A 27,877-nucleotide genomic window follows, 5' to 3' on the forward strand; every position below is an offset into this window, starting at 1 on the left:
TCACAGCTTGTCATTGCTCATTCCTAGAAACTGCACATAGGCATCCTGGATGCACTCCTCCTTGAAGTTGAATAGGAATGCGTATAGGAGCTACCTTCTGTGCAAAATGAAATGACAACATTTGAGTCTGTTCCAAAAGCACAAATGCATGGAGAACCTGAGGGAACCTGAAATTTGGGAAAACTCTATTTAGAACTGAAGTAGCTTGGAAGAAAATTGCTGACACCAAACTAGACTGTTTATTCCTTCTTTGGATCTTTGGCAGCAAAAATGTGCACCATGCCACGGTCACTAGATACACAGATGAGGGAAGCATCCTGACTGAAGTAAATGAAATAAATGTTTGCTGCTTGTGATCATCTTCGTGGTTTCTGGATTCAATGCCCTGATGAAGTAGCAAATATTTTTCTAAGAGTTCCTTTTTCAGATTGCAATTTGTGCTCCCTACAGGTTGACAGCAATGCAGTTCAGGATGCCCTTCTGTGCGGGAATGTCCACAGGCAGCTTCTTGGTGCTGGCCAAGTCCACAAGCTGCACATGCCTAGTTGCATGTCAAAAGGCCAAGAAAGAATTGCTACTATCACAGAGACCTCAATACTCCACTCTCAGCAATGGACAGATCATCTAAGCAGAAAATCAACAAGGAAACAAGAGCTTTGAATGATACATTGGACCAGATGGATCTCATAGATATTTACAGAGCGTTCCACCCTAAAACAACAGAATACTCATTCTTCTTGAGCGCACATGGAACTTTCTCCAGAATAGACCATATGCTGGGTCACAAATCAGGTCTCAACTGATACCAAAAGACTGAGATTATTCCCTGCATATTCTCAGACCACAATACTCTAAAACTGGAACTCAATCACAAGAAAAAATTTGGCAGAAATTCAAACACTTGGAAGCTAAAGACCACTCTGCTCAAGAATGTTTGGGTCAACCAAGAAATCAAAGAAGAACTTAAACAATTCATGGAAATCAATGAGAATGAAAACACATCGGTCCAAAACCTATGGGATACTGCAAAGGCGGTCCTAAGGGGGAAATACATAGCCATCCAAGCCTCACTCAAAAAATTGAAAAATCCCGAATTCACCAACTAACTCTACACCTTAAAGAACTAGAGAAAAAGCAACAAACGACACCTAAGCCACACATTAGAAGAGAAATAATTAAAATTAGAGCAGAAATTGATGAATTAGAAACCAGAAACACAGTAGATCAGATCAATGAAACTAGAAGTTGGTTCTTTGAAAGAATTAATAAGATTGATAAACCACTGGCCAGGCTTATCCAAAAGAAGAGAGGAAGGATCCAAATTAATAAAATTATGAATGAAAGGGGAGAGATCACGACTAACACCAAGGAAATAGAACCAATTATTAGAAATTATTATCAACAACTATATGCCAATAAACTGAGCAATCTGGATGAAATGGAGGCCGTCCTGGAAACCTATAAGCTGCCAAGACTGAAACAGGAAGAAATTGACAACCTGAATAGGCCAATAACCAGTAACGAGATTGAAGCAGTGATCAAAAACCTCCCAAAAAACAAGAGTCCAGGGCCTGATGGATTCCCTGGGGAACTCTACCAAACATTCAAAGAAGAAATAATACCTATTCTACTGAAGCTGTTTCAAAAATAGAAACAGAAGGAAAACTTCCAAACTCATTCTATGAGGCCAGCATTGCCTTAATCCCCAAACCAGGCAAAGACCCCATCAAAAAGGAGAATTTCAGACCGATATCCCTGATGAATATGCATTCCAAAATCCTCAACAAAATCCTAGCTAATAGGATCCAACAATACATTAAAAGGATCATCCGCCACGACCAAGTGGGATTTATCCCCGGGATGCAAGGGTGGTTCAACATTTGCAAATCAATCAATGTGATAGAACACATTAATAAGCGGAGGGAGAAGAACCATATGGTCCTCTCAATTGATGCAGAAAAAGCATTTGACAAAATACAACATCCTTTCCTGATTAAAACTCTCCAGAGTATAGGGAGAGAGGGAACATTCCTCAAGCTCATAAAATCCATCTATGAAAAACCCACAGCAAATATCATCCTCAATGGGGAAAAGCCGAGAGCCTTTCCCTTAAGATCAGGAACACGTCAAGGGTGCCCACTCTCACCACTGTTGTTCAACATAGTACTAGAAGTCCTAGCAACAGCAATCAGACAACAAAAAGAAATAAAAGGTATTCAAATTGGCAAAGAAGAAGTCAAACTCTCTCTTTTCGCAGACGACATGATACTTTATGTGGAAAGCCCAAAAGACTCCACCCCCAAATTACTAGAACTCATCCAGCAATTCAGGAATGTGGCAGGATACAAAATCAATGCACAGAAATCAGTTGCTTTCTTATACACTAACAACGCAACTGTAGAAAGAGAAATTAGAGAAATGATTCCATTTACAATAGCACCAAAAACCATAAGATACCTCAGAATAAACCTAACCAAAGAGGTAAAGGATCTATACACTAGGAACTACAAAACACTGATGAAAGAATTGAAGAAGACACAAAAAGATGGAAAAATATTCCATGCTCATGGATCAGAAAAATAAACATTGTTAAAATGTCTATGCTACCCAGAGCAATATATACCTTCAATGCCATCCTGATCAAAATTCCAATGACATTTTTCAAAGTGCTGGAACAAACAATCCTAAAATTTGTATGGAATCAGAAAAGACCCCGAATCGCCAAGGAAATGTTGAAAAAGAAAAACAAAGCTGGGGGCATCATGTTGCCCGATTTCAAGCTATATTACAAAGCTGTGATCACCAAGACAGCATGGTACTGGCACAAAAACAGACATACAGACCAATGGAACAGAATAGAGAACCCAGATATGGACCCTCAACTATATGGTCAAATAATCTTTGACAAAGCAGGAAAAAACATGCAATGGAAAAAAGACAGTCTCTTCAATAAATGGTGCTGGGAAAATTGGACAGCCACATGCAGAAGAATGAAATTCAACCATTCTCTAACACCATTCACAAAGATAAACTCAAAGTGGATGAAAGACCTCAATGTGAGACAGGTATCCATCAAAATCCTAGAGGAGAACATAGGCAGTAACCTCTTTGATATCGGCCAGAGCAACTTCTTTCAAGATACATCTCCAAAAGCTAGTGAAACAAAAGCAAAAATGAACTTTTGGGACTTCATCAAGATAAAAAGCTTCTGCACAGCAAAGGAAACAGTCAACAAAACAAAGAGGCAACCCACAGAATGGGAGAAGATATTTGCAAATGACACTACAGATAAAGGGCTGGTATCCAAGATCTATAAAGAACTTCTCAAACTCAACACCCAAAAAACAAATAATCAAGTCAAAAAGTGGGCAGAAGACATGAACAGACACTTCTCTGAAGAAGACATACAAATGGCTAACAGACACATGAAAAAATGTTTATCATCATTAGCCATCAGGGAAATCCAAATCAAAACCACACTGAGATACCACCTTACACCAGTTAGAATGGCCAAAATGGACAGGGAAAGAAACAACAAATGTTGGAGAGGTTGTGGAGAAAGGGGAACCCTCTTACACTGTTGGTGGGAATGCAAGTTGGTACAGCCACTTTGGAAAACAGTGTGGAGGTTCCTCAAAAATTTAAAAATAGAGCTACCATATGACCCAGCAATTGCACTCCTGGGTATTTACCCCAAAGACACAGATGTAGTGAAAAGAAGGGCCATATGCACCCCAATGTTCATAGCAGCAATGTCCACAATAGCCAAACTGTGGAAAGAGCCGAGATGCCCTTCAACAGCTGAATGGATAAAGAAGATGTGGTCCATATATACAATGGAATATTACTCAGCCATCAGAAAAGATGAATACCCAACGTTTACATCAACATGATGGGACTGGAGGAGATTATGCTAAGTGAAATAAGTCAAGCAGAGAAAGTCAATTATCATATGGTTTCACTTATTTGTGGAAGATAAGGAATAACATGGAGGACATTAGGAGAAGGAAGGGAAAAATGGGGGGGGGGAATTGGAGGGAGAGCTGAACCATGAGAGACTATGGACCTGAGAAACAAACAGGGTTTTAGAGGGGAGGGGGGAGGGGGGATTGGTTAGCCCGGTGATGGGTATTAAGGAGGGCACGTACTGCATGGAGCACTGGGTGCTATACAAAAACAATGGATCATGGATCACTACATCAAAAACTAACGATGTATTGTATGGTGACTAACATAACATAATAAAATTAAAAAAAAAAAAAGAATTGCTACTATCATGAAACAAGACACAAAGGGTTAAGCAGGGTTACAGCAGGTTTCAAAGACATGCAACTGATAGGGATTGTGTGTACATGTAAACACCTTAATTATAGGGTCCAAGATGACCATGATTCTCTTTTCAATGTGACCTCTTTGACTTCTGTAGAAAATTTTATTTTATTTATTTTTAAAAAGATTTATTTTTAGAGAAAGAGAGAGCACACATGTGTGGGGGGAGCGACAGAGGGGGAAGGAGAGGAAGAGAATCTTAAGCAGACTCCCCACTGAGCCCAGAGCCTGCACAGGCCTCAGTCTCATGATCCTGAGATCATGACCTGAGCCAAAATCAAGACTAAGCCACCCAGATGCCCCACAAATTTTATTTTAATAAACCTTTTTTAGATTATTCAAGTTATCATTTTATTGGAAGAATATTTTGGCTTTTTTTCTACCAACAACTAAATCTAAAGAGTTGCAGTGAAATGCTGCTTGGGGAGACCTGGAGGTGAGGTCAGGCCGCCATGGTGCCAGAAATGCATGCACACCAGGGAGCCCTCTGGGCACCCAGTCCATCCACCTGGCAATGCAATAAGTGGGACAGGGCTTCATGCTTTTTATTACTATTGCTTTTACTTTATATATCAGATAACAAAATGTTATTGACATGTTACATTTTTTTGAAAGATGATTTGGTTCAATGAGACTTTTGGCATATTATTAGAATGATCATAGAGTTCACCTGAAAGAACAATTGTTTGAGACTAGTGAGGAAAATATTGAAAAGAGGAAACAGTGGGCTATGACCCTGCACAATTAAAAAAAGAAGGCTTTTTATAAAGTAGTAGTAATTGGTGTAGAACAATATGAGCTTAGAGAGAAAGAGACAATGGAAAGACTAGAAAGTCAAGAAAAAGTCCTATGTAAATATAAATAATTTAGAATATAATAAAGGTGTCACTTGAGAGATGTCTGTAGATGAAAGATCTACACCTATAGAGAAAGATTAAATAACAAATGTCAGACTAATCATTGGACCAAAATAATGTCTAGGCTGTTGAAACATCTTGATATTTCTTTAAAAAACCACAAAAAAAAATTTTGGAAAGAACTTTCTAAGCAAACATGTCACAAAATTCAGAAGCAATAAAGAGAGGTGACAGATTTGATTGGGAAAAAAATACCCAGAATCAATTTAATGAAAAAGAAAAAGAGAAAATTTTTTATAGTAGTCATAATATACATAAAAGTTTCCTGAAATCCAATAAGAGAAATAAAAAAAAAAAAACCAAAAAAAAACAGAGGAATGAAACTATCACAAAAAAAGGTAACTAAATGGTCAAAAAAGGGAGAAAATTTTTGCATAGCTATAACAAAGATTTAATAGTCATAATGTATATAACATTTCCTACAATTCAATAAGAAAAAGAAAAAAGAATATATTACAAAGAAGATACATAAATGGTCAAGAGACATAAAAATTTCAACCACAGTAGGAGTGAAACAAATGCAAATAAACAAGTTTTCACCTATCAAACTGAACAAAGATTTTAAGGAATCAGAATAGTTTTCATGGACATCATCCTAGTCTGTTCAGGCTGCTATAACAAAATTCCATAAACTGGGCGGCTTCAACCACAAACACTTACTTGTCAGACCTCTAGAGGCTAGAAGTCCAAGGTCAGGTTGCTAGCAGATTCAGTGACATGTGAGGGCCCACTAACCTGAGGACTTGATTTTTACATGGCCTTCTTATTGTGTCTTGACAGGTCAGAAGGGACAAGGGAGCTCTCTGGGGTCTTTTGTATGGGAACTATCTCATTCATGAGGGGTTTACCCTCATGACCAAATCACCTCCTAAAGGCTCACCTCCATTTACCATCACCCTGGGGATTAGGTTCCAACACAAATTTGGGTGTGATACAAACATTCAGTCTCACCACACCAGTAAGAAAACCATGGCCAGCTGAACTGGTCATACCAGAGAATACAGAATGGTAGTGAAAGAAGGTAGCTATACATCAGCTACAGTCATGTGACCAGTTACAGAAAAGAGGACTATAAGAGTCATGAGCAGTCCTCCTTATTCTGTTAGGAAAAACACAATTTTTGTGTGTGTATCAAATACCTTTGTTTTCCTATCATTCCCTTAACATGTAACATAAGATAGATGTATTGACTTTATATCATAGTATTTAAGTATTGCTAATTCTACATTATAGTATTTAAGTTACATGGTATCAAGAAGAGTAAACATCACCCAAGGACTTTGTGTCCTCTTTTGTTTTTTTAAAAGATTTTATTTATTTTCTGAGAGAGAGAGACAGTGAGAGAGGGAACACAAGCAGGGGGAGTGGGAGAGGGAAAAGCAGGCTCCTGGCTGAGCAGGGAGCCCAATGCAGGGCTCAATCCCAGGACCCTGGGATTATGACCTGAGCCAAAGACAGACGCTTCATGACTGAGCCAGCCAGGTGCCCCTGACTTTGTGTCCTCTCCTGGGGAAAGAGTTAGTGGGTTCTCAGTTGTAGGCAGGATAGTTGTATCATGTTAGGTGAAATTATAACCTCATTATTGTTTTTATTTGGAAATTAAGTATAGTTTAATGACAGGGATATGAATGCCAAATTGACAAGGAATGGATTTGTGATAGTTGTTTAAATTAAAAAAAAAAGTTATTTAAGTAATCTCTACACCCAACATGGGGCTCGAACTCACAACCCCAAGATGAAGAGCTGCATGATCCTTTGACTGAGCCAGCCAGGTGCCCCGTGATAGTTAAGTTTAAATGTCAACTTGACTGGATCAGGGGATACCCAGATATTTGATTAAACATTATTTCTGGGTATGACTAGGAGGGTGTTTCAGGATGAGATTAGCATTTGAATTGTAGGTGCAATAAAATAGATTGCCTTCCCCAACGGGCATCACCTAATCTGGTGAGGGCCTACATAGAACAAAAAGGCAGAAGAGGAAGAATTTGCCCCTTTTTTCTGCCTCACTGTTGGTGCTGAGATATTTCATCCCTTCTCTTGCCCTGGAATTTACATCATTGGTTCTCAAGCCTTAGATTCAGACTGAATTATACCACTGGCTTTGCAGGGTCTCCAGCAAGTAGATGGCAGACAGTGGGACTTTTCAACCTCCATAATTGGGTGAGCTAATCCCTTACAATAAATCTCCTTTTATATCCTACTGGTTCTGTTTCTCTGGCGAACCCTAACTAATGCAGACACCATAAATAGTCACTTTCTTTCATTGATGGTAAATTGCTACCACCTTTCTGGAAGGGAATGTGGCTTTAAAAATAGCTTTAAAAATAAAGTCGTGCTTTTTGACATAATTCCACATCTAGGAGGTTATCCAACAGTAATATCTATGGATGCATTTACAGATTTCTCTACATGAATAGACAACTCAGTATAGTTTAGAAAACTAAAAAACTGGACACAACTTAAATGTCTAATCATTGTGGATTTACCAAGGAAACTATTTCATCATTCAAAGCTACAGCGAACTGTACTCTTGTATTAGTTTTATGCAGCAAGAGGCTATAAAACAATGTGCTCATGATGCCATTTTTATACACCATTTTTTGACACAAATCAGCATTCCTGCAGAGAATGGAACTCTGTTTTAAAGTCAAGGGTGTGAAGAGGAGATAGTAATGGTGAGATTCCTCTCAGAAATGAAAGCTGAGTCTATAAATGCCACTGGTTCAATAGCTGTCTCCAAAGGAGTTAGAGAATAAAGGTCAGGAACTATATTTTAAATGCTATTTAAAAACCTCAGAACTTTTGTCATTTACCCTTTACAGAAACTGCCGATTTTCCCATTGTAATCATTCCTTTATTTGACAATTATTTTTGAGCACCTAGTATGTGCCCGGCACTATTTTAGGTCCTAAGGTAGGAGCAGTGAAGAAAACAGAAAAAGTCATTACTTTCATGTTACTATGTTCTCAGATTCACAGTAATAGACATAAAGCAATCAAATATATAATGTGTCAGTGGGTGATGCAGGCTATGAAAAAAAAAAAAAACAAACAGAGTGAAGAAATAGAGGACATAGCCTCTTTGATTAGCTGACATTTGAACAAAGGCCCCCAGGAAGTGAGGGAGTGGGCTATCATGACTTCCAAGGGAAAGGAGGACCGCACGTAGGCAGAGGCAAAGGTAAGGCCAGTGGCCCTGAGTTGGGAGTGTGCTTAGTCACTAAGGAGCAGCCAGGAAATCAAAGAAGCTGGAACGAAGTAAGGCAAAGGAAGAATGTAAGAGATAAAATCAGAGGTAATCGGGGGCCAGGGAACATAGTGAGATGAGGGTTAGGAAGGAAATTCTTAAATTATGAAGCCTTATATCTGACTTATACAAAAAAGCAAGTAGCTAGAGTGATTCTATACAACTTTTCAGTTAGTCTAAGGGGAAAGGAATCCCGAAGGCAAAACCTATCAAGGGTGAACAAAACTGGGTAAATATTTGAGGTCTATTGACAGGTATGAAAGGAATATGGAGGCAGCTTGGGGCTAAGAAGGTGGGGTTGGGGTTTCCATGAAACCCAAAATGTTTCTGAAGTAATTATGCATGGTACATATGTTTTTAAATGAAAGTTTGTTTTTGAAAATCTGTTAGAAAATGTCAGTGGGTGTTCTCCCTATGTAACCAAGCATGAAGAATGAATATCCTCCAGTTCACTTCCGTTTTTCTTGCAAAGAATATACATACAGAGGTTTGCTATACAGAAAATGAGTAATTTGAATCTTTCTCCTGAACTCAGAAATGATCCAGATTATTTGGCAGTTTGACTTCTTCCAGTTTGCACTGCATTTGCATTTTAACACAATGTCAATGATAAAACTATCTTCTTTGAACATTTTATTCTTTTCCTTTACAGAGCAGTTATTCTGATCAGAGGATAAAATAACAACTTAAAATGAAGACTCTGATGGAAATCAGGCCAACCGATTGAAATAAATTTAAAAAGAAATCCCTCCTCAAGCTGTATGTGTAATAGCATGAAATGATTTACTCCTGCTGTTTCAGAAAAGATCAATTACTATGAATGCTCCCTAAATAAGAGATGAAACTTCAAAATATTGGCATCTGAAAAAAAAAAAGCTTAACCAAGGAGGGAAGACCCATACTACATAGATGTACTACAATACATTAGGCCCTTTTAACCATAAATGCCTTAAGAAGAGATTGTATATTTATTTGTTAATTCATAAAATATTATTGCGTGTATGTTCTGTTCCAGCAACTGTGCTAGGCTCAGGATAAACCAGGGCAGTAGGGAAGGATGGTAAGGGAGTTAACTATATTATAAACATGATGAAAGAAGCAAGCACAGAGGGGTGGGGGAAGTTACTGTAGAAACACAGAAAAGGGGATGCCTGGGTGGCTCAGTCGGTTAAGCATCTGCCTTTAGCTCAGGTCATGATCCCAGGGTCCTGGGATGGAGTCCCACATCAGGCTCCTTGCTCAGCGGGAAGCCTGCTTCTCCCTCTGCCTATTGTGTGCTTTCTCTCTCTCTGTCAAATCAATAAAATCTTAAAAAAAAAAAAAAGAAAGAAACACAGAAAAAACTGGAGAACTGGGAAAGGCTTCTTGAAAGAGCTATTGCTTGGGAACCCAAAAAATCTGGATTTGAAGGATGGTGCAATAGGAAGATCTTAGGAAAGGGTTCGAGGGACCTAGCTTCCGCTATGAACTCTGCTATTAACTAAACTTGCGACTTGAAAGGCGAGGGGAAGCGGCCAGAAAGGGAAGAGACAGGAAAAGCAAGGGGGCTATGAAAGAATGCTTGACACAAATTGGCGGGGGTGGGGGAGAGACTGAGGGCCTTGAAGGCTGTGGCTGTTGCCCTTTGGCCAGCTATGCTATGCCTGTGGTGCCACTTAACCTGGGTTTTTTTTTATTGTTATGTTAATCCCCATACATCATTAGTTTTAGATGTAGTGTTCCATGATTCATTGTTTGTGCATAACACCCAGTGCTCCATGCAGAACGTGCCCTCCTCAATACCCATCACCAGGCTAACCCATCCTCCCATGCCCCTCCCCTCTAGAACCCTCAGTTTATTTTTCAGAGTCCATCATCTCTCATAGTTCGTCTACCCCTCTGATTTCCCCTCCTTCATTCTTCCCCTCCTGCTATCTTCTTCGGTTTTTTTTTCCTTAACATATATTGCATTATTTGTTTCAGAGGTACAGATCTGAGATTCAACAGTCTTGCACAATTCACAGCGCTTACCAGAGCACATACCCTCCCCAGTGTCTATCACGCAGTCACCCCATCCCTCCCACCCCACCCCCCACTCCAGCAACCCTCAGTTTGTTTCCTGAGATTAAGAATTCCTCAAATCAGTGAGGTCATATGATACATGTCTTTCTCTGATTGACTTATTTCGCTCAGCATAATACCCTCCAGTTCCATCCACGTCATTGCAAATGGCAAGATCTCATTCCTTTTGATGGCTGCATAATATTCCATGTATATATATACCACTTCTTCTTTATCCATTCATCTGTTGATGGACATATTGGCTCTTTCCACAGTTTGGCTATTGTGGACATTGCTGCTAGAAACATCAGGGTACACGTACCCTTTCGGATCCCTACTTTTGTATCTTTGGGGTAAATACCCAGTAGTGCAATTGCTGGATCATATGATAGCTCTATTTTCAACTTTTTGAGGAACCTCCATACTGTTTTCCAGAGTGGCTACACCAGCTTGCGTTCCCACCAATAGTGTACGAGGGTTCCCATTTCTCCTCATCCCCGCCAACATCTGTCCTTTCCTGACTTGTTAATTTTAGCCATTCTGACTGGTGTGAGGTGGTAGCTCATTGAGGTTTTGATTTGGATTTCACTGATGCCGAGCGATGTTGAGCTCTTTTTTATGTGTCTGTTGGCCATTTGGATGTCTTCTTTGGAAAAATGTCTGTTCATGTCTCCTGCCCATTTCTTGATTGGATTCTTTGTTCTTTGGGTGTTGAGTTTGATGAGTTCTTTATAGATTTTGGATACTAGCCCTTTATCTGATATGTCATTTGCAAATATCTTCTCCCATTCTGTCGATTGTCTTTTGGTTTTGTTGACTGTTTGCTTTGCAAAAGCTTTTAATCTTGATGAAGTCCCAATAGTTCATTTTTGCCCTTGATTTCCTTGCCTTTGGTGATGTTTCTAGGAAGAAGTTGCTGTGGCTGAAGTCGAAGAGGTTGCTGCCTGTGTTCTCCTTTAGGATTTTGATGGGCTCATGTCTCACATTGAGGTCTTTCAACCATTTGGAGTCTATTTTTGTGTGTGGTGTAAGGAAATGGTCCAGTTTCATTCTTCTGCATGTAGTTATCCAATTTTCCCAACACCATTTGTTGAAGAGACTGTCTTTATTCCATTGCACATTCTTTCCTGCTTTGTCAAAGATGAGTTGACCATAGAGTTGAGGGTCCATTTCTGGGCTCTCTATTCTGTTCCATTGATCTATGTGTCTGTTTTTGTGCCAGTACCATACTGTCTTGATGATGACAGCTTTGTAATAGAGCTGAAAGTCCGGAATTGTGATGCCGCCAGCTTTGCTTTTCTTTTTCAACATTCCTCTGGCTATTTGGGGTCTTTTCTGGTTCCATACAAATTTTAGGATTACTTGTTCCATTTCTTTGAAAAAAGTGGATGGTATTTTGATGGGGATTGCATTGAATGTGTAGATTGCTCTAGGTAGCATTGACATCTTCACAATATTTGTTCTTCCAATCCATGAGCATGGAACGTTTCTCCATTTCTTTGTGTCTTCCTCAATTTCTTTCATGAGTATTTTATAGTTTTCTGAGTACAGATCCTTTGACTCTTGGGTTAGATTTATGCCTAGGTATATTATGGTTTTGGGTGCAATTGTAAATGGGATCGACTCCTTAATTTCTCTTTCTTCTGTCTTGTTGTTGGTGTATAGGAATGCCACTGACTTCTGTGCATTGATTTTATATCCTGCCACTTTACTGAATTCCTGTATTAGTTCTAGCAGTTTTGGGGTGGAGTCTTTGGGGTTTTCCACATAAAGTATCATATCATCTGCAAAGAGTGAGAGTTTGACTTCTTCCTTGCCAATTTGGATGCCTTTGATTTCTTTTTGTTGTCTGATTGCTGTGGCTAGGACTTCTAATACTATGTTGAATAGCAATGGTGATAGTGGACATCCCTGCCGCGTTCCTGACCTTAGGGGGAAAGCTCTCAGTTTTTCCCCATTGAGAATGATATTCACTGTAGTTTTTTCATAGATGGGTTTTATGATATTGAGGTATGTACCCTCTATGCCTATACTCTGAAGAGTTTTGATCAAGAAAGGATGCTGTACTTTGTCAAATGCTTTTTCTGCATCTATTGAGAGGATCATATGGTTCTTGTTCTTTCTTTTGTTAATGTATTGTATCACATTGATTGATTTGCAGATGTTGAACCAACCTTGCAGCCCAGGGATAAATCCCACTTGGTCGTGGTGAATAATCCTTTTAATGTACTGTTGGATCCTATTGGCTAGTATTTTGGTGAGAATTTTTGCATCCATGTTCATCCGGGATATTGGTCTGTAGTTCTCCTTTTTGATGGGGTCTTTGTCTGGTTTTGGGATCAAGGTAATGCTGGCCTCATAAAATGAGTTTGGAAGTTTTCCCTCCATTTCTATTTTTTGGAACAGTTTCAGAAGAATAGGTATTAATTCTTTAAATGTTTGGTAGAATTCCCCTGGGAAGCCATCTAGCCCTGGGCTTTTGTTTGTTGGGAGATTTTTGATGACTGCTTCAATTTCCTTAGTGGTTATAGGTCTGTTCAGGTTTTCTATTTCTTCCTGGTTCAGTTTTGGTAGTTGATACCTCTCTAGGAATGCATCCATTTCTTCCAGGTTATCTAATTTGCTGGCATAGAGTTGCTCATAATATGTTCTTCTAATTGTTTGTATTTCTTTGGTGTTGGTTGTGATCTCTCCTCTTTCATTCATGATTTTGTTGATTTGGGTCCTTTCTCTTTTCTTTTTGATAAGTCTGGCCAGGGGTTTATCAATCTTGTTAATTCTTTCAAAGAACCAGCTCCTAGTTTTGTTGATCTGTTCTACTGTTCTTTTAGTTTCTATTTCATTGATTTCTGCTCTGATCTTGATTATTTCTCTTCTCCTGCTGGGTTTAGGCTTTATTTGCTGTTCTTTCTCCAGCTCCTTTAGGTGGAGGGTTAGGTTGTGTACTTGAGACCTTTCTTGTTTCTTGAGAAAGGCTTGTATTGCTATATACTTTCCTCTTAGGACTGCCTTTGCTGCATCCCAAAGATTTTGAATAGTTGTGTTTTCATTTTCATTGGTTTCCATGTATTTTTTTAATTCTTCTTTATTTCCTGGTTGACCCATTCATTCTTTAGGAGGATGCTCTTTAGCCTCCATGTATTTGAGTTCTATCCAACTTTCCTCTTGTGATTGAGTTCTAGTTTCAAAGCATTGTGGTCTGAAAATAGTCAGGGAATGATCCCAATTTTTGGTACCAGTTGAGACCTGATTTATGACCTAGGATGTGATCAATTCTGGAGAATGTTCCATGGGGACTAGAGAAGAATGTGTATTCTGTTGCTTTGGGATGGAATGTTCTGAATATGTCTGTGAAGTCCATTTGGTCCAGCGTGTCATTTAAAGTCTTTATTTCCTTGTTGACCTTTTGCTTAGATGATCTGTCCAATTCAGTGAGGGAGGTGTTAAAGTCCCCCACTATTATTGTATTGTGGTCGATGTGTTTCTTTGCTTTTGTTATTAATTGCCTTATATAATTGGCTGCTCCCATGTTAGGGGCATAGATATTTACAATTGTTAGATCTTCTTGTTGGATAGACCCTTTAAGTAGGATATAGTGTCCTTCCTCACCTCTTATTATAGGCTTTGGTTTAAAATCTAATTTGTCTGACATAAGGATTGCCACCCCAGCTTTCTTTTGGTGTCCATCAGCATGGTAAATGGTTTTCCACCCCCTCACTTTCAATCTGGGGGTGCCTTTGGGTCTAAAATGAGTCTCTTGCAGACAGCATATCGATGGGTCTTGTTTTTTAATCCAATCTGATAGCCTGTGTCTTTTGATTGGGGCATTGAGCCCATTTACATTCAGGGTAACTATTGAAAGATAGGAATTTAGTGCCATTGTATTGCCTGTAAGGTGACTGTTACTGTATATTGTCTGTGTTCCTTTTTGGTCTATGTTGCTCTCAGGCTCTCTCTTTGCTTAGAGGACCCCTTTCAAGATTTCTTGTAGGGCTGGCTTTGTGTTTGCAAATTCCTTTAGTTTTTGTTTGTCCTGGAAGCTTTTTATCCCTCCTTCTATTTTCAACCACAGCCTAGCTGGATATAGTATCCTTGGCTGCATATTTTTCTCATTTAGTGCTCTGAATATATCCTGCCAGTCCTTTCTGGCCTGCCAGGTCTCTGTGGAGAGGTCTGTTGCCAATCTAATGTTTCTACCATTGTAGGTTACAGATCTCTTCTCCCGAGCTGCTTTCAGGATTTTCTCTTTGTCTCTGAGACTCATAAGTTTTACTATGAGATGTCAGGGTGTTGACCTATTTTTATTGATTTTGAGAGGGCTTCTCTGTGCTTCCTAGATTTCGATGCCTGTTTCCTTACCCAAATTAGGGAAGTTCTCTGCTCTAATTTGCTCCATTATACCTTCTGCCCCTCTCTCTCTTTCTTCTTCTTCTGGGATCCCAATTATTCTAATGTTGTTTCATCTTATGGTGTCGCTTATCTCTCGAATTCTGCCCTCATGATCCAGTAGTTGTTTATCTCTCTTTTTCTCAGCTTCTTTATTTTCCATCATTTGGTCTTCTATATCACTGATTCTCTCTTCTGCCTCATTTATCCTAGCAGTTAGCGCCCCCATTTTTGATTGCACCTCATTAATAGCCTTTTTGATTTCTACTTGGTTAGATTTTAGTTCTTTTACTTCTCCAGAAAGGGTTTCTCTAATAACTTCCATGCTTTTTTCAAGCCCAGCTAGTATCTTTAAAGTCATGATTCTGAACTCTAGATCTGACATCGTACTAATGTCCGTATTGAGTAGGTCCCTGGCACTCGGTACTACCTCTTGTTCTTTTTGTTGAGGTGATTTTTTCCATCTTGTCATTTTGTCCAGAGGAGAATAGATTAATGAGAGAACAAAATGCTAACAGGGTAACAATGTTCCCAGAAAATATACTCTAAACAAATCAGAAAAGACCTGAAGCAGTGGGAAAAGAAAGGGAAAGAGAGAAAAAAGAAAAAGAAAAAGAAAAAAAAAGGAAAAGAAAAAGATAAAGACAAAAACAAACTAAAACAGGAAAAAACAAAAAAACAAAAAAACAGAATGTGATCAAATATGATCAGGCTGGTATATAGATCAGTGCCACACACTAGATTTGGGGTGTATTTGGTCTGTTAGAAGAAAGTGCCTCCCAAAATTTTAAAGAAAGAAAAACTTATATATGTACAAAAATAAGGGTTGATATGATGAAGGGATGGAATATGACTGTAAAGATGGAAATTATAAAAAATTTTATAAAAGGAATTGATAATAAGTTGTTTGAAAAAAGAAAGAAGAGGATTTTTAAAAAGAGAGAGAAAAAAAAAAGGTAGAGAATGTGATCAGGCAGGGGAGTAGAAAAAAAACCATACACTAGAGATTTAGGGTATATTTTGATCTGTTAGAAGAAACTATCTCAAAATTTTAAAGAGAGAACAACTTATATATATATGCCAAAAATGTGGGTAACTACTATGAAGGGATAGAATATGACTCTAAAAATGAAAAATAAAATTTTTTTTTTTAAAAAGGGATTGATAAGATGTTGGTTGAAAAAGGGAAAAAGAAAAATTCAAAAAAAAAAAAAAGACAGTTAAAAAAATAAATTAACTCTCGGGCACCTGGTTGGCTCAGTCGTTAAGCGTCTGCCTTCAGCTCAGGTCATGATCCTAGGGTCCTGGGATCGAGTCCCACATCGGGCTCCTTGCTCGGCAGGAAGCCTGCTTCTCCCTCTCCCACTCCCCCTGCTTGTGTTCCTGCTCTCGCTATCTCTCTCTCTCTGTCAAATAAATAAATAAAAATCTTTAAAAATAAAAAATTTAAAAAAAAATTAACTTTGAATGAATTCTATGTGCATTATTCCCCTAGCGCTGGAGTTCTGCCATTCTCATTGATCAGTAAACTTGGTCTTGGCTGGCTGTTCTCGCTGATCTTCTGGGGGAGGGGCCTGTTGCCGTGGTTTCCAAAATTCTTTGTCGGAGGCAGAATTGCCCCGCCCTTGCCGGGGCAGGCTAAGTAATCTGCTCGGGTTTGCTCTCGGGAGCTTTTGTTCCCTTCAAGCTTTCTGTACAGCTTTGGAGGCTGAGAGTGAAAATGGCGACCTCCCAATTTCTGCCTCAGAGGCCCCGCTCCTCAGTGAGCCCCCAGAGAAAAGCCGCCAGTCACTCCCGTCTCCCCAGTCTCCGGCCGCACTTCGTGCTCACCCGGCCTGTGACCGCGCGTTCCTATCTCTGGCACACGACCCTGGGTGGAGTCTCCAAACCCAGCAGATCCCTGCGGTGTGTTCCCACGCTGCTCCTCCCAGGGGAAGAAGGTGAGTCTCCCTGGATCTGCCGCTTGTTGGGTCCCTGCTGGAGGAGCAGGGGCCCGACTGTGCCGCGGATCACGGTTTATGGCAACCCCGAGCTGAGAGCCCGCACCTGGGCTCCACCTCTGCAGCCGGCTTCCCCTTTCTGATACCTGGGAGCTCTGCCGCACTCAGGCACCCCTGGTCTTTCTGTGACCCCAAGGGTCCTGAGACCACACTGTCCCGGAGGGTTCCACCCCCCGCTTAGCCACCGGAGTGACGTCCCTCGGCGGAGCAGACTTCTAAAAGTTCCCATTTTATGCTCCATGGTTCTATCACTTGCCAGAAGCTGCAGATGGAGGCCCCTCCCCCGCCGTCTATCCTCCCGAATATCGCCTCAGATTCACTTCTCCACACATCCTACCTTCCAGAAAGTGGTTGCTTTTCTGTTCAGAGAGTTGTTGCTATTCTTTTCTTCGATCTCCTGTTGAGTTTGTAGGTGTTCAGATTGGTTTGATCCCTATCCAGCTGAATTCCTGAGAGGAGACGAAATCCAGGTCTCCTACTCCTCCGCCATCTTGCTCCGCCCCCCCTCCTGGGTTTTTTGAATTGAAGAGAAGCAGTTGTTGATAACTTCAGTATCTCTCCTGCACCTCCTCTAGTGTCTGTGGACTTTTCCAACTCCTCCATAACAATTTTTGAAAATTAAGACTGATCTACTGCATTGCTTTTCAGTGAGTGCTCCCAGAATCTCTTACAACATGATCACCCAGGATTACTAAAAATACAGATCCTTGGGTCTTACTTCAGGGCGCTGAATCAGAATATCTGGGGCTAGAATCCAGATCTGTATGTTAAGACCCTTATTCTCATCCTTGTCCACCCATTCCATCCTCCTTGACATCCAAAGAAAGTGGTACCCACACTTTTACCCCCAAATAGAGACACTGTGGGGACTGAAACCTATGGCTCTCAACTCCCAGTTGGGTTGGGGTTTCCACTCCATTGTGTAATTTTCCATTTCTGGCCCAACAATCTAAACTTATTTAGCATTTCTATAAATAACGTGGAGAAACTCTTCTGTTAAGTTGTTAAGAAGCATAGTAGAAACTTACGTTGTACATAATGTGATACTTTGATTTTATCTGTGAGAAAAAATATTCACGGAAAAATACTGAAAGGAAATCCCACGAAATGTTGTCATTTTTGCCTTCATGGGGTAGATTGTTGATTTTATTCAACTTTCTCTTTTCCCATAGTTTGTGTCCTATAAAATATGTGCACATATTTTATAATTAAAAACACAATAACTTCATTTAACCTGGAATAAAATCAAAGCTGAAATGCATAAAGCTATAAGTGACCCTCAGAGAACTTTCAAAGCCCCTGATAAATTGTGTTTTCAAGATTTAACAGTTTTTGTTGGCTCTGGCCTCCCAGATGGTATGGATATGCTCAGTGATCTCTGACCTCATTTGATTTCTAAAAATGTCCTTTGATCATCAACTTTTGCCCTACTTTTCCTGAAAATTAAGTCATCAGAAACTCTGACTCAGGAACACAAAGGGTTTGGAAGGTTTCGATTTGGGGGATGAATAGATATCATGGGGAGTAATATCTGTTCACTTCTAAAACCCTGTAAATCTTCTTCATGAGAAATTTAAAGGCAGGCTTGAAATTCTTGATCTAGGACTTAAAAGTTGATGAGGATAAAAAGAAATTCATATATTCTCAAACAGAGATAAAGCCAAAATTTTAAAAGATTGTGATTTGCTTTGGATGACTTTTTATTATGAACCGAGTTTTTAATTTTTAAAATTTTCGGTAATATACTATTATATACAACTTAAAAATAAAAAATATGAATTATCCATAGTACTACTATACATTAACATTACAGCATATTTTCTATAGTTTATTTATAGGACTAGAATCATAGAGTACATATAATTTTTATTCTTATAATTTTTGTGATATTTTAACATACATATATCTCAGGTCACTAAGTGGATTTTAGAAACATCAATGAACCGAATGATTCCTGACACTAAAATCACCATAGAACTGATCTGTTTTGCTCAGATTATGAATCTGCTTCAAATTACTTAAAATAGGCATTTGGTATCATGACATATTTGGATAGTCAGGAGGATCTTCATTCTATTTTCTATTGTCCTATTATATAATTAGTTACACCTAAGTGAAACAGTGATAAGGGGCAGCATAAATTCAAGTGAAAAAACTTAACCTCAGTCCTCATGAAGACAAATCTCTCATGGATGGAAATTCATATAAAAAAAAGCTTATGACTAAATCAATACAACTTCTTAAATAGGAAATTTAACTTGTGATAACAGATGAATTTGACCAAATTTTTGTGAAAGTACCAATGAGGGTTTTTCCCACTCCTCTGTCCTACTTTAGAAGCTGCAGCCCCTTTAAGTCCTGTATAATGTAGAGAAAATAGATAGCCACTGACCTTGGAGAATCTTAGGAAACTTTTATTGACCTAAGCATTGAAATATTTCCAGATGGATCTGGACTCTGAATATCTGGGTATTGATGTATCACCTGGAGTCTTCCCTATTTATTTCTCAATAAATCAGATGGCATCCAAAGCTAGATAAGTTCTACACTTGAAGAAAGAGAAAGGCAAAATATTCTGAGATAAATGACATAGCAGGTAACTGCTGATACCACATATGAATACACTAGATAATAGAAGGTTGTATTAGTGTCTAATCTTGGAGACCAGAAATAACATTCCCAGGAAATTTTTTTTTGGTTCCAGGAAATTTGAGTCTAGTTCCTCTGATCTTTCAGTAGGGAGATTATAGCTCCCCCAATTTCAGTTAAAACTCTTGCAAAAAAATTCCCTAAGTAGTTTTCATATTAGAATTTCCTTTTGCTTTCCCTATAGTGACACATGGTCTTTATATTTAAACTTAAATAGTCCTATATCAATCACCAAGTAGTTCACTTGGGGCTTTAGAAAAAATTCCTTCATAAAACATGAATGCAAAGTGGCTCTTTTCCTAACTCTGAATTCAGTTATATCATGTTGATACTTGAAATCAGCCACAGTGAGAGTACTTTAAACCATAAATCAACAAACACTTTAAGTCAGAATCCTCACCTCTAGCCCCATCAGGCTTGCTTGACCAGACTGCCATTGTCTGTAGACCTCCACATATGACTAAAGCGTGAGAAGAGTCTGATATTCCTGTACTTCATGGCCCTGATCTTAATGTAGATATCCTTACTTGGCTCTCACTGGCCGTAGGATGTAGAGCCTAGACCCAACAGCATAAGCTACTTGTAAAGAAAAATGAGAGCCAAGTTTCCCATTTAGGAGCATCTCAAAGTGACCCAAAGAATAAGTTATAGAAAACTTTCTTCTTCCTTTAATTCAAAGAAGAAAGAAGACGACAAAGATGAAGAATGAACAGGAGGAAGTAGAGGAGAAGGTAAAAGAGAAAAGAAGGAAAAGGAAGAAAAAATGAGGATAAAAAAGGGCTTGTCAAAAATCCTGCCTTTTCATAGTAGCTGAAATGCACAGTCATTATTCATCCTTTGTTTCAGAGGCACTTTTACTGTGGATTTTCCTTTTCCTTTTTTTTTTTTTTAAATACCAATATTAGAATACCCTACTATCAGTACAGGAATATTCTGGACCATGTTTCGCTGCTGCCCTTCACAATCAAGACTGTCCACTCCTTTGAGGGCCCTACTCCATTAATGAGTCATAATGTTCTTTTTCTGAGATTCAATGACACAAATAAGGGATTTTCAGATGTAAAAGAACAGTCACAGGCAAAACAACATTAGACAAAAGGGACTGAACTTGAATCATTGTTTTTGGAGAGAGCCAAGGGCTTAGATCAGACTCATTATGAGGTTACCTTTCAGAAAATTAAATTTTTTATTAAACTGCTAACTTGACTCTAATTTCTCAAAGACCCTTATTACAGTTTATCTTAGTCTAATACTGTCAAATACATCACTTAAAATACACTCTTTTGAGACTTTCTGAATATCAGATATATAGCCAAATGAGATATCAAAATTTCTCATACAGGCAGTTCAGTTGAGATGGTTTCATAAATTACATCAATGGTGCAGCATACACTCTGCATTCTCAAGATACAGAACAATTTCCATAAGTCCAGTATACTTCCAAGTGTTGCTGGTGTCTCCATGAATCACAACAAAAAGAAGATGAAGGTGAAATACAGGTACTGTAATTTGCAGTTTGCACCGTATTTCAAGTGCATTTCTGCTTTGACATTATATTCAGACAAGCAGCAATAAGTAATTCTCAGTTACCCTTTGTGATATCACAGAGGTTTTTCTAATAAAATGCAGAAGCAGAAAATATAAAATGTAAGTCCCTAGTCAGGCAGGGATTTTGTTCTATTTTATTCACTAACACCAGATATTTCTGTTTAGGACAGTTACTTGGGAGAGTGGGCACTCAGTAAATACTTGTGGACTGAATGAGTAAATGAATGGAAATTTCAAATGAGTAGCTTTACTATTTTTTTATAGTTTTCATTCAGCTTGATTGAATCCACCAACGGTTGTAATTTCCTTTTTATTTTCCATGGTAAATATATATCTCTTCCACAGAGCAGTAAAGGAACTCCAGTCACAGTTCATATTTTACAATTCTACAAATTAACTTTTTCATAAAAACCTCATCTAAATTAAGTTAGTTATGTCAGAAAATCCCTTAGCTAAGGCATATATGCAATAAAAATCACATCAAGAGACCAATTTATATTTATAATCTTGCTTATTAAATTTTTTATAGTTATTTATTTCCATCACTTTTTCTTTAAAGATTTTATTTATTTATTTATTTATTTGAGAGAGAGAGAGAGAGAGAGAAACAGCATGAGAGGAGATAGGGTCAGAGGGAGAAGCAGGCTCCCCGCTGAGCCGGGAGCCCAATGTGGGATTCAATCCCAGGACTCCGGGATCATGACCTGAGCCGAAGGCAGTCGCTTAACCAACTGAGCCACCCAGGTGCCCCTATTTCCATCACTTTTTTCCCCATTCACAAAAACACAATCAAAATAAACAAATGAACAACAACTAAAAGCTGATTTTCTGTTAAATGAGACAGGAAGTCATCAAAATCCTAGAGGAGAACACGGGCAGCAATCTCTTTGACCTCAGCGAGAGCAACTTCTTACTAGACATGTCATCAGAGGCAAGGGAAACAAAAATGAACTATTGGAACTTCATCAAGATAAAAAGCTGCTGCACAGTGAAGGAAATAATCAACAAAACTCAAAGACAGCCTACAGAATGGGAGAAGATATTTGCAAATGACATATCCGATAAAGGGTTAGTATCCCCAAATCTATAAAGAACTTATCAAACTCAACACTCAAAAAACAAATAATCCAGTCAAGAAATGGGCAAAAGACATGAATAGACACTTTTCCAAAGAAGATATCTAGATGGCTAACAGACACATGAAAAGATGTTCAACATCACTCATCATCAGTGAAATACAAACCAAAACCATGAAGAGATACCACCTCATACCTGTCAAAATGGCTAAAATTAACAACACAAGAAACAATGGGTGTTGGTGAAGATATTGAGAGAGGGGAACCCTCTTGCACTGTTAGGGGTGGGAATACAAACTGGAGCAACCCCTGTGGTAAACAGTATAGAGTTTCCTCAGAAAGTTAAAAATAGAACTACCCTACAACCCAGCAAATGTACTACTAGGTATTTACCCAAAGGATACAAAAATACAGATTTGAAGGGGTACATGCACCCTGATGTTTATAGCAGTATTATCAACAATAGCCGAACTATGGAAAGAGCCCAAACGTCCATTGACTGATGAATGGATAAAGAAGTGGTATATATATATATGTATTGCATATATTACTCAGCCATCAAAAAGAATGAAATCTTGCCATTTGCAATGATGTGGATGAAGCTAAAGTGTATTATGCTAAGTGAAATAAGCCAAAGAAAGAGAAATAACATACGATTTCACTATATGTGGAATTTAAGAAACAAAATAGATGAACATATGGGAAGGGGGAAAAAAGAGAAAGAGGGAAACAAAGCATATGAGACTTTTTTTTGTTATGTTAATCACCACACATTACATCATTAGTTTCTGATGTAGTGTTCCATTACTCATTGTTTGTGCATAACACCCAGTGCTCCATGCAGAACGTGCCCTCTTTAATACCCATCACCAGGCTAACTCATCCTCCCACCCCCCTCCCCTCTAGAACCCTCAGTTTGTTTTTCAGTCCATAGTCTCTCATGGTTCGTCTCCCCCTCCGATTCCCCCCCTTCATTCTTCACCTCCTGCTATCTTCTTCTTCTTCTTCTTTTTAAATACATAATGTATTATTTGCTTCAGAGGTACAGATCTGTGATTCAACAGTCTTGCACACTTCACAGTGCTCACCATAGCACATACCCTCCCCAGTGTCTATCACACAGCCACCCCATCCCTCCCACCCCCCACCACTCCAGCAATCCTCAGTTTGTTTCCTGAGATTAAGAATTCCTCATATCAGTGAGGTCATATGATACATGTCTTTCTCTGACTTATTTCACTCAGCATAATACCCTCCAGTTCCATCCACGTCATTGCAAATGGCAAGATTTCATTCTTTTTGATGGCTGCATAATATTCCATTGTATATGTATACGTGTATATATATATACATATATATACACATGTATATATACATATATATATATACACGTATATATACATGTATATATATATATATATATATATATATATATATATATATATATATATGTCACCTCTTCTTTATCCATTCATCTGTCAATGGACATCTTGGCTCTTTCCACAGTTGGCTATTGTGGACATTGCTGCTATAAACATCAGGGTGCATGTACCCCTTTGGATCCCTACATTTGTATCTTTGGGGTAAATACCCAGTAGTGCAATTGCTGGATTGTATGGTAGCTCTATTTTCAACTTTTTGAAGAACCTCCATACTGTTTTCCAGAGTGGCTGCACCAGCTTGCATTCCCACCAACAGTGTAGGAGGGTTCCTCTTTCTCTGCATCCCCGCCAACATCTGTCATTTCCTGACTTGTTAATTTTAGCCATTCTGACTGGTGTGAGGTGGTAGCTCATTGAGGTTTTGATTTGGATTTCCCTGATGCTGAGCGATGTTGAGCACTTTTTCATGTGTCTGTTGGCCATTTGGATGTCTTCTTTGAAAAAATGTCTGTTCATGTCTCCTGCCCATTTCTTGATTGGATTCTTTGTTCTTTGGGTGTTGAGTTTAAGAAGTTCTTTATAGATTTTGGATACTAGCCCTTTATCTGATATGTCATTTGCAAATATCTTCTTCCATTCTGTCAGTTGTCTTTTGGTTTTGTTGACTGTTTCCTTTGCTTTGCAAAAACTTTATCTTGACGAAGTCCCAATAGTTCATTTTTGCCCTTGCTTCCCTTGCATTTGGTGATGTTTCTAGGAAGAAGTTGCTTTGGCTGAAGTCGAAGAGGTTGCTGCCTGTGTTCTCCTTTAGGATGTTGATGGACTCCCGTCTCACATTTAGGTCTTTCAACCATTTGGAGTCTATTTTTGTGTGTGGTGTAAGGAAATGGTCCAGTTTCATTCTTCTGCATGTGGCTGTCCAATTTTCCCAACACCATTTGTTGAAGAGACTGTCTTTATTCCATTGCACATTCTTTCCTGCTTTGTCAAAGATGAGTTGACCATAGAGTTGAGGGTCCATTTCTGGGCTCTCTATTCTGTTCCATTGATCTATGTGTCTGTTTTTGTGCCAGTACCATGCTGTCTTGATGATGACAGCTTTGTAATAGAGCTGAAAGTCCGGAATTGTGATGCCGCCAGCTTTGCTTTTCTTTTTCAACATTCCTCTGGCTATTTGGGGTCTTTTCTGGTTCCATACAAATTTTAGGATTACTTGTTCCATTTCTTTGAAAAAAGTGGATGGTATTTTGATGGGGATTGCTTCGAATGTGTAGGTCCATATGAGACTCTTAAAAGTAGAGAACAAAGTGAGGCTTGATGAAGAGATAGAGGTGGGGGATGGGCTAGATGGGTGTTGGGTATTAAGAAGGGCACTAGTTGTGATGAGACTAGGTGTTATATGTAAGTGATGAATCACTGAATTCTTCTCCTGAAACCAATATTGCACTGTGTGCTAACTAACTAGGATTTAAATAAAAATTAAGGAAGAAAACAAACAAAAACAAAGGGAATGTCCCATACTCTCTTGGTAACTAAGCACCTGAACTCACTGTTTTTTCAGCAATCTCAAGCAGCTGTGGAATCATCTGGACACAAAGTTACACTCATTTATTAAGGTAGTTTCTAAAAAGAAGAAAAAATACCATATCCACATCTGATAGTCTATTAGGAAATGTATTATGGTTGAAAATAGTTAATGAACATTTTTGGAACATGTATATTTAAGGAGAATCAACTTACTTATCTTTGTCAATCAAAGTCTTAATTATACAGTTAATTAATGCTAATTAGTCGAAGTATTTATAATTAACCACACATACGTTCTATTATATACTACTACACCTAGAGATTTCTTTTAAATTAAGCCTGCCTATAGATGTCTATAAATGAAAATATGTAAAAAAAAAAAACTCATGTTAATTTTTCAGAAATATCAAAATATATGAAATTAGACCTTTTATTTTGAAAATTTAATTCTAAAGTTCCCTTTCCAAATCAAGAAATGTAGACTTTTTCTCACTTGAAAATAAGAAAATGTGATTTTAGGGGCACCTGGGTGGCTCAGTCGTTAAGTATCTGCCTTTGGCTCAGTTCATGATCCCAGGGTCCTGGGATTGAGCCCCGCATTGGGCTCCCTACTACACAGGAAGCCTGCTTCTCCCTCTCCCCACTCCCCCTGCTTGTGTTCCCTCTCTCGCTGTGTCTCTCTCTGTCAAACAAATAAAATCTTTAAAATAAAATTTAAAAAAACAAAAAGAAAATGTGATTTTAAAAATGCCTGAGCTTCCAAATCTATGGTAGAAAAATTTAGTTTGGTGACAAATTTTCTTAAAATTCAAGAATTATTTAGATCACTGTTTCCCTAATTTGACTGTGCATCAAAATCTCCTGGGAAGCTTTTAAGAATATATATCTCAGGATATCTGCCTAGGTCTATGGAGCCAGAACCTTTGGGGATAAAACTCAAGAATCTATATATTTTTTTTTTAAGTATGCTCCAAGTCCAGCATGGAGCCCAGTGTGGGACTTGAGCTCACGACCCTGAGATGAAGACCTGAGCTGAGCTAAAGAGTGGGACACTTAACCAACTGAACACACAGCCATCCCCAAAGTCTGTATTAAATTTTTTTTCTCCAAGTGATTCTGATGTATAACCAAATTTGAGAATAGATTTTAGATAAGAATCTCCTACCATCACCTGCTATCCTCATTAATTCTTCCACATACTCCAAAAACAGAATCTACATAAAAATTAAGCCAGTTATCAAACTTAGACTTTGAATTGTCTGACTTAATATTTGGTTCACAAAGGACACACAAAATTCTGGAGCACCCATTGGGCAATCCAAAAACAGTATCTTTCATCATCCATAGCTATTGCAACCATGGTACCAGATCAGAACTATGTGGCTTCTGATCAGGGCATACATTATAAAGAAAATAAACAGTAAAATGTTAAGTGCAGGTGTAAATCACAAGGCTTGATATTCTCAATTGCCAGCTTTGATTTGTGATCTGTTGTGACTCACACATCAGCAACTCTTTAGTGTCCTCTACTGTAAAAAATGTAGAGATTTATAAGTGATAAGTAAGTACCTTGAACTACAACGGGATTTTAGCTATAAAACATAAAGAGAACCCAGAAGGTTATTTTGATAGCCTAGGTTCCCCCTGGGAAATTAGAGTCTGAGAGGGCTTGAGTGCAGATAGTTTTGGGGGGAAGTAATCCCAGGGAATAGAAGTTAGGGAGTGAGACATGGAAGGAAGAAAAGTTAGTACGAGGGTGTGTTCTCAATTTGGTTACTGCTGTCGGCACTGGAGTTAAGATTATGCTGGATCTTCTGAGAAGCAATGTAGAATATGCCTCAAAATTGATCACTGGAAGGAAAGAAGAGGAAATTCATGCATAAGCTCCCACTTCCAGTTAGTCAAGGATTGCCTCATCAGATGTTTATTCTCTGGCACTGCAGTGTGTGATGTGTGAGTGCTACCCGGTTCCCACAAGCATCCCACACCACAATGTCAAAGACCTGGAGCACAAAACAGAAGGTATGCCACAGGAAAAGATGAAGTGCTCTCAGATTACATATTTGTATGAAGCTGGTTGTTACATGATGGCTAGATTAAAAGGTGGGCCAAGAAGACCATAGACAAGGCACAAAAGTTGTCCAACAGTCATGCATGTATCCAGGAGGCTGCTGTTCTGCAGTGAATCTGCACTTTAGAGGTGTGAGATTCCCAAGGCTGAATACTCTGATTTATGTATTGAAATATTCCCATAACTCTCCAAATTACCAAAATTAACATGAAGTTATGCTCCTTAAATACTGTACATTGGGAGTCTGTACAATGGCAGCTCCCTTCCTCCCATACTGTCAATTTCTTATCCCCATCACCTCTGTTTCTATTGAGCAATTGTTTTCTATTTCACTTGTGGCCAGTGAGAAGCTAGTTAATCCCCAAATCTATGGTATACATTTAGAAAATGAACAAGATATGGAAATTAGATTGGGTATATCAGGCACCTCAATGATGTTTTTGGGTATAAGTCTCCTCTATGACTAGTATCACCTCACTATCAAACACCACTAGAGATAATAAGACTATCTGGTGCTCCTACACCAGGCTCCTTGGGTTCCTAAGGCATACAAGTAAAGTGATGGAGTGTCAACAATATTCTGAAGATTCATGGTCAATGACATTTGTGGAGAACCTGCCACAACACATTTGCCTGACTTGTTATTATCTGCCATGTTTCTGGAAGATGGACCTTGCTCCTCTTCATCACTGCTCCCAAACAT

At 38.7% G+C, this 27,877-nt stretch overlaps 1 pseudogene; it reads right to left on the reverse strand.

Annotated features, from left to right (window-relative positions):
- Window positions 1-27,877, reverse strand: LOC110581713 (annotated as a pseudogene).

The sequence above is a fragment of the Neomonachus schauinslandi genome, chromosome 13 (assembly GCF_002201575.2).
Source record: "Neomonachus schauinslandi chromosome 13, ASM220157v2, whole genome shotgun sequence".
NCBI lineage: Eukaryota > Metazoa > Chordata > Mammalia > Carnivora > Phocidae > Neomonachus > Neomonachus schauinslandi.